The sequence below is a fragment of the Antrostomus carolinensis genome, unplaced genomic scaffold, assembly GCF_000700745.2.
Source record: "Antrostomus carolinensis isolate BGI_N321 unplaced genomic scaffold, ASM70074v2 scaffold27569, whole genome shotgun sequence".
Taxonomy (NCBI): Eukaryota; Metazoa; Chordata; class Aves; order Caprimulgiformes; family Caprimulgidae; genus Antrostomus; species Antrostomus carolinensis.
Genome location: NW_010341062.1, coordinates 34,134 through 42,948, shown reverse-complemented (window position 1 = coordinate 42,948; position 8,815 = coordinate 34,134).

Genomic DNA, 8,815 nt, shown 5'->3' with positions numbered 1-8,815 from the left:
TGAGCTTTAAGGTCCCTTCCAATCCAAACATGATTCTATGATCCATGTTCAGCTCAGATCTTCCTTAGATAAAATGAGAGTTAAATTCCCCAATGAATTCCACCATTTGGAATAAGAAAACCCTGCTACATTACGAGCCTCAACACATTTTCTGCTGCAAAAGGTTCATGCTGTGCCCATGTGGACAGAGCTGAGCCCTTTGGTAATTTCAGATGATAGAAGTTTCACGTGCCATCCTGCCACCACTTCTGATCCGAGTGGGAGACACACCAGACAGAGCAGTTTTCACGTGTGCTCCAACAACTGTCTCTGTCCGATCAGCTCTGGATGGTGCCTCCACACTGCTTTTTGAAGGCAGCTTTGGGAGCTCCATTAGGATCTAGGAGAAAGCCTCCTTTACCCACGTGCAAGCCCACTCCATATGAACCCCGAGGAGTACACAGCCCACCAGCAACGAAACTGTCACTAACTCTTTGAAAGGACCATAAAACTCTTGAAGTGCTTTACTTCACCACTGCAAAGGTCATTTGCCTGCATGGAAACTGAGTTATAATGAAGTGTACCACATTTGCTGGCCAAGACTGCCAGAGAGCTATTAAAAACAGCGGGGATGTCTTGGCCATCTACCCTACAGCAGGCCAGGCACCCCAAGAGCCCTGCTAACTGATAGGAACATTTTCTTCAGCTCCAGGTGAATCAATGGACATAACCTTTAGATATGACACAGGGCTTGGAGCTTTGCATGGGCACAAGTTTAGGGCTGGGAGAAAAAAGAACACAAAAAAATCCAACTAGCAGTTCACAATGGCTCTGGGAAGGTAAAAAGCTCCATCCTTCAGGACCATACAGAAGATGGGAACAAATGCATTTTTTTTAAAAAAAGGACATACCAGACATCTCTTCTGACACTGAAACAGGGAGCTAGAAACCATGCTGAATTGTGATCTTCTTACAGTGCACTGAAAGTAATAAAATTCCCTGCATCTTTGCTTTCCAGACAGGTTGAGCACTTTCTGTTTTTCTCGTGCCAGCACTGGGATGGGAATTCAGGCCCCATGACGCGGCCACTGCACAGGCTTGTCCTGCCCCCAGAGCTCAGAAAGGAAAGGTCTGCCAGACCCCTGTTAAACTGTTCCCATCAATTCAGCATCCAAGCATTTGCAGGTGATACCACTTCCATGTGCTGGGTACCAAATTCTGTTAGTACATCTTTTCCCAGCTTTCCCTGTGCCTTGAACCCACTTACTAGGCTGCCTGGCTGTATTTGTGTCTTTGCTTTTATCCTCCTCATACCACTGTTTCCCATTTGGGTTTTTTTCTCTGCAATTTGAACTCTAATCATGCAACTTATAATGTACACAGTGTACTACACAGTCTTGTGGCCCCAGAGACATCATTAAGAGCAGACTTTGCTATCTCTTGCTCTTTAAAAAACCCATCTGTAGTAAAAGATTTCAAAGTGAAGTGAGTTGAGACCCCTTGATTTGGAGGATGCTCAGCTTAAAATCCATGAAAGGGTTTTTTTTGTTGGTTTGAAGTTGTTGCTGCTGTTGTGGTTTTTGTGTTTTGTTTTGGTTTTCTTTGGGTTTTTTTGTTTGTTTTGTTTGTTTTTTTTAAAAGAGAGTGTTCATCACTTTCTGAAAACCCAAAACTAGTCTCTGAAAATCACTTGTGACTACTGAAATCCTTGGCCAATACATAACAATTACCATCGTCATTACTGAGCAAAGAATGACAGGGAAAGCAGGTCTACATCAGAGCACACAGAAGGGAAGAACAGCCCTCAGCTGCTGAAGCTGCCAACATGTTCCTCCTGACAGATGTCGTCTTATCCCCAAGAGCTGCCACTGCCACTTTCTGCTGCACTGTTTTCTTCAACTGTCTAATCCCGAGCTGCAGCTGCAAACACACGGCTCCTCTCCTCCCAGTGAGCAGGCAGACCAGGAGAGCAAGCGTTCACAGCCGTGCTATGGCTTTGCATTTCTCCTTCCCTGGGAAGGGACAGGACTGTGGGACAAAACACACTTGTCAAGTTAATTAGGAATTGGGGAACATCAGTTTTGAACTCTGCTGAGAAGAAAGCAGATCTGCTAAATTAGATGCACTGGGAGTGTCAGCAAGGTGCTTTTCAGCATTCACCACCCTCGGGTAGGGAAGGAAACGTGCCACCCAGGATTAGCAGCCTGCTTGTATTAAATGTGAAAGCCCAGAGCAGACCAAGACACTTGATTATGGTTCCTCTTCAAATACTGTTAAAATTATTAAAAAGCTATAAAAAATCCTTGTGGATATTGAATCTTTCAAAAGAGGAGATAAAAACTGTGCCTCCATAACGGCAAAGGGAACTGTAAGAAAAAAACCAAAAAACAACAAAACAATGCAGAGGTAAGTTGGCAAGGATTGTATTCACACTGGAAACTTTCTTGGAGATATCTCTACAGTGATGCTCTAAAGGAGCATAAGCCTCATCTAATTTTAGAAGAGGCTGAGTGTCTCAATTGATTTCAAACCATAAAAAAACCCCACAAATGGGAGAGAGATACTCCCAGCTCCAAAAGCAGCAGGCACAAAAATGACATTCCAGCCTGAAACCTCACAGGCTGGTAACTATGGCATTATAAAATGTACAGCAGCCCAGCTCCTCAAGCTGTCCTATAAAAGCTGTGATAAATTGATACTTAGCTCGGGAAGGAGAGGGGAGGCACTGGCAGGAGGTTGCTAACGTTCACCACTTCCTATCCCTTGGTCAACACATCCAACAAGGTGAAGGTTCTACCCGTAACCACAGACAGATTTCCAAATGTCTTGATTTGCAAATCCCTCAATTATTTCAATATGATTCTATCATAATAAGAAGCCTGTACAGTCATTGCAGTGAACAGTGTTGAAACTGGGAGATCATATAGAACTATATCGCTGCTATACAAATGCTAAGTCCTCAAAAGCTTATAATTTAATTCTAAGCAATCTCCTTTGCCACTGCCAATTCACTTAAGCACAATAAGAATTAATAAAACATCTTCATCAATGATTATCTGTATGTAACATTCACAAGGACAAATCAAAACACAAAATGATTTCACATGAGTTTCTGAAGGAAAAGCACTGTTTTGTGTTCACTGCAGCACATACCCTCTCATGTTATTGTTAGTTAAAAGTATTCAAACATTCCGTTAAGTTATTTCCTTTAGGGTTCTACCAGGAAACAAAAGCAGAAATGCTCCCCAGCATCAGGTACCTGGAGACACCATGGCTGGGGGGATCCCACAGCCGTAGCACGCCGCCTGCCAAGGATCATCCTGTGGTACTCCTGAGGAGGCTAACACTGTGACAAGGTGTTTGAGATGGCAAAGGCAGAGGAAGCTCCCTTGTGATGAAGCCAACTTTATTTCATTTTATCACACCAGCTGCAAAACAGTACTGGAGTCCTGCTCTCTTGGGACAGTATGGGTGCCACAGACTATTGCTGAAATAGCAGGTAAATACCAGAAATCAGTGTTTGATTTCTACATAAGAGATGAAAAGCATGTCTGAATTTTGTAAAAACCACTAATACCTTTATGGATAATCCTGTTGTACAAATATGGAAAAAAGTTAGTACAAAACACACGTATGCATTTCTAAATCACTTCCATTTTGTGGAAATATCTTGTATTCTTTGGCAAAAGTCTTCACCAAATCTATTTACTTTACAAAAGTTTTTCAAGATATTTGCTTAAAACTAACAATGAAATGTTATAGAAAAGTTTTCTGGAGCATCACATTGTGAGAGTCAGACAAGCCAGGTAGGAAATAAAAATATTACACGGTCTACTTGTTAATCCAGACTGTCCAGAGTTCAGGTTGTGAATAGTTACCTTTACCCATCATTTGAAAAACCTGGAAACTAAAATTCATTTGTCAAAATGAATGGGTAAAAAAAATCAGATGTAACCACTGCCAAACAAAAAGGGTGGCACAACTAATTTCAAAAAGTAATCATGTTGGAGTTTGTGTCAGGTGACTCTTGCATGGCAGCATCACCTCTCAGGATCCAGGATCCTACCTCCCACCTATTTCAGAGCCCCTAAAACCATAAAAGTGAAGACTTCTTCCACTGTACTTATCACTGTCATTTAAACTGTCCTTGCTACAAACATCCATCCAAATCAGCTTTGGCACTTAGGGTCCAGCTGCACGTGCTGTTCCCACTTCCATGATCCAATATGTCTCAAGGAGAAAGGTAGAAATGACCTTATAAGCAGAAAGGGTTAAAAGTCACACCTGCACGTACACACAGAGCAGCCCGCAGCCAACTGCGGCAGCTCTGTCGGCTTAACAGAATTGCTTGGGAGAGATGAGTTTGGAACAAAAGTATTTAATAAAGATAACGGGCATTTCTGAACTACCTTTGGGGGTAAGAGTCTTCATAAAGTATGTCATCAGCCTCTCGCTGGCAGCTTTGAAGGCATCTCATATTGCAAAGCTACTGACTTTGACAGAAGTTTTAACAAGCAGGAGAAAAACCCTCAGGGCTGGCTATTGAAGCAGAAGTGGCTGAAATTGAAGCCGTGCTCATATCGCACTCTGTAAGTGGACCTCCAAAGTCCTGATTACATGCCTCTTATATGAAATAGCAACTTTAAATGGAATAGTTAAAAGAGCTGTAGGTGGAGGCAGAGGCAGCTTGCACTGGCTGCCAAACACCATAAAGCTTTCATGGAGGGTTTAAGGTGCTCAGTCACTCCCTATGTCCAGAGTCCACTCCACGGGGTCCTTCAGCCCTTGTGCTCTGACATCTCGCGCAGCGCTGCAGGATTTCTAGGTCCTGGATCCAGCAGCACCTTCTGTGAGAGTCACCGTATATCTCCTGCTTAACAACCTCTGATCTCATAGGTCACACAAGAAGCAAAATGACATTCTTGAGCATCACCGTGTCACTTGCCTCCCTACAACTAAATAAGGGGCGCAGCAGAAGCAGGCTATTTAAAGAAAGCCAGCATAGCTACTTGACAGATCCTGGAGGTCAGATCTTACACGTGTATGCATCACTGCTCCCCAAAAAACAGGGTCGCACCCTTGAGCAGCTTCAATGGAGGATTTTGTGGTGCTTTACCAAGGTTTGTTTTCACATGCAGAAGGAGCACAGAGATGTTACAAGCACAACACAAAAGGCCAAGCTCCATCAGAGCTAGTTTTAAACAGCTTGACCAGGTTTATCCAGTGTATTGCTGGCAGTAGTGAGACCTTCCTGCCTCCTGTAAGAAGCACCTGGCAGCTCACTGCGTGCTCTGTCCCCCTGGACCACAGCACAACAGGTTGCTGAGTCTCCCCTCTCCCACTAAAAGCATTGAGGGACCCATGTCATCTCCTCGTGATGTTTCCAAAAGGAAGCCCTTCACCCTTTACTGGCTAGAGAAGTGTGAAGCAACCCTGCCGGGGCCTGTCTGCAGCCTCCTTTGCCTGCTGGTTGGAGGACACATCTCTAGCCCTCGGCATGAAAATCCTGCTGGGGTAAGAGGACACAGTGCCATCAGAAAGCACCTGTTAATGCTACAGAAGAATACAAGTCCTTAGACAACATCAAGCTGAGCACCACGATGGCTGGGAGGCTGACCCAAAGGCACAGTGTCAATTAGAGATGCAACAGCTGGAGTGCCACGGGGAACACTGTCACCAGACACCACGGCCTCAAATCCCTAAATCTCCAAAGCAAAATGGCAGCTCCATCTTTGCATGTCAGTTCTCAACATACAGACACAGGATGCTCAGAAACTGTTAATTAGTCATTCATGAGAAAGGAAGAGCTCATCAAATGCTTTATGCTCATTAGTGTCCACTCAGACAACCATGGCACAGATTATATTCTAGATATTTGCGTGGATCTCTATCAGGTCTTAATAAGCCTTGACAATGCTACTTAGATTCTTAAAACAGTTTTCTGAGATATGTACAATACAATTGATCACACAATAGTGCAGTTAGAGCCTTCTCTCCTCAAAGAATATCATCCTCATGGATATGATTCCAAATGCACAAGTATTATGTGAAACCTATGTAGGTTCCATAAATCCAAAGTAATTACTGCTAGACATAGAAATAGCTGAAAAATTTTAGTTCCTACAGCTTTGCTCTTGCTGGGCTGTCTCAGGGTTTGCATATGATTTAGCTACATACCACTTAAATTCTAACACAAAAGCAAGACTCACGCATGCAATTAGAAAGCAGGGTGTTCTGGTGTATCGGACAAATTTTGCAGTGTCTGGGCATTTAGCAATATTTAAGCAAATGCAGACCGCATGCTTGGCAGAGACACAATTTCAATTACAAGGACTGAGAATATATGATCAGAGTGATGCTCACATCTCCAAGCTTTGGGTCTTGAAGGCTACCCGTACCCCCTCTGGTCATCAAGAAGTAATCTTACTGATGGCTGAAGAGAAAAAGAGGTCTAGATTGTGACAGTGCCAGATTTCCTAAAAACAGACGAGATCTTTTGAGTTTTAAGAGATTTCAAGCCTAGACCATCCCTAACAGAAATCAACAAAACTTAACCCACATCACATCAAGCCTAGTGATTTATCCCACCAGCCAGTTTGGCCTTTAGATCCTGGGCTGATTCAAGATCTTCTAAAGAACTGTATGTCAAAAGTGAGAGGGAGGAAAAAAGTGGAAGAGCTTGATGCCCTGTGACAATGAAACGTTCCAGGCAATGCAATGTGAGGACTCTGTGCCATATACTTAGCTATCTTTTAATGCCCTTTCCAAGTCTGAAGTCACTCCATCTCCTAGTAGATTCAAATGGAACCTAAGACACAGTTCATTTTAAATGGGCAGTAATTTAACTCCTCTGCTGCACGCTCTAGGGAAAACAGGAGGAGGGAAAGGCAGCGAATCTCTGCAGCTCAGGTGCAGGCTGGGGGGCTCTGAACCTGCAGGAATCTCAACTACCCAAAGCAGCACCAAGGGCATTTTATCCTTTGTAGCGTAAGAGAGAGTGTCTAGATTAACATCTTATGTAGTGCCTAATCTTTATGTTTCAAACTGCACAGTATTCCTCTGGTCCCATCAGCTAATGCTTTCCTTGGTAGAGCATCCTGCCTGGCGGGATTTGATATGTGTGCTCTGCCTCAGCTGCAGACCTTGCCAAAGGAGCTGGGCAACGGGAACAAGGCACAGCCCTGCTCATGCATATTTTGGTTACCTTTAGCCAGGCACCTGCATTTCAGAGCCTGGTTGCTCAGTATCTATAAACTGATGCTTGTGCAGAGGAAACTGAGGCACCAAAAAAAAAAATTATCTAAAGCTTTACAGTACAATGGAAAGCAAACTGCAAAGAGCACTTGGGTGACACTCCTCACAGAACGACAGCATTGGGAAGGGGAGGTGAAGGCAGCCCCCAAGTGATCCAGCAAGAGCTGGGGAGCAGGCACACCTTCAGGAAGTGTCCCCCTGCCTTGCCGGCCCTCCTGGGGTGAGAGAGGGGGGTGAGAGAGATGCTTCTAGGCTCTCCAAGGAATTTCTTGTATGTCTTGCTGCCAGTTGCTGGAGGACACTGACATCGGCTGGGACAGAATTAGAAAACCTTGAGCAGGAGGGCAATGCGGCACAAGTGCTAAGTCAGCCGCAGGCTATATGTGGCACACCAGTTGGTGCCTTCCTTCCCCTTCTTCAGACACTCATTCCTTTGCCTGCTCCTTCAGCACGGTTTGACTCCAGCCTACACTGCCCTGTGACTGCTACGTGCCCCTGACTGCATTCAGGCTACCAACATCTTACGCAGCACTTGGAGGAGCCAAGAGGCAAATCCTCACTCCAAAACACACCCATCGCCTCCCTTGAGCCAACAGAGCCCTTCGTTTGTGCACATAATCCAGCCTTTGTGCCACTAGATAATGCTGTCTCCAGGGTTCATCTGTCATTGCCCTATTTCCCACCACCTGCAAATCCTGTGGTGCCAGCCCTGGCTATCTACTGATGACACGCCTGCACCATCACCTCCAGGTCTCCTCCCATGCTGTGCCCTGTTCCAAGACTGCCTTCCCCAGGACAGGGCACTATTGTTGGACCAGGACCCCTGAAACACACTGACCTGGCCATTCCTTGGGCTTGACTCTCTTCTGCACAACCTTCTACAGCTTATCACGGTGTCCTGCAGCTGCAAGCAGCTTGGATAGCAAATGGCTTTGCTTTTCTGTGTTGAAAGTGCCTTGCACATTGTCAGCACTGGCAAAGCCAAATCATTATTAGATTAGTTGGGTACCCTGGTGCACACAAGCAGCATTACAGCCTGAAGCTGAAATCTGGAGAGACTTTGCTGGCAGCAGATCCCTGGCTTGTCACCTTAAACCCATTGTAAACGTGCAAGAATCAAACCAGATGAGCAGTTCAGCTAAGACACTAATCTCTTTTATGGCCAAACGCACACATTTAAGAGAGCACAAGGGTCTCTGCAGCACCTTGGTGTGTAAAAATGCACCCAGTCTCTATCAGTTTAAGAACCACTCGAGCACAGTGAGATGGATTATATATTCCTTCCAAATTTGTTATGAATTATCGTAACTGTGATATGCCTGATAACTACTTAAATGCCCAGCTCCTTCCTGCATCTTACTAGGTTCTTGGCTTCAAATAGTCCTGCAGCAACAACACATATTAGTTTTGAATGTCACTGCCCTCCCTTGTTTGTGTTCAAACGGTTTCTCCATTAATTTCCCTGGACTTCTTGTAACTTTGGATAACGGGATCACTTCCCACTTACAGGCTGAATAAAGTGGGTGGTTGTACCAGGGCACAGCTCCAAACCATTGCAGTATTTCTCAAAGCCCATTGCTTG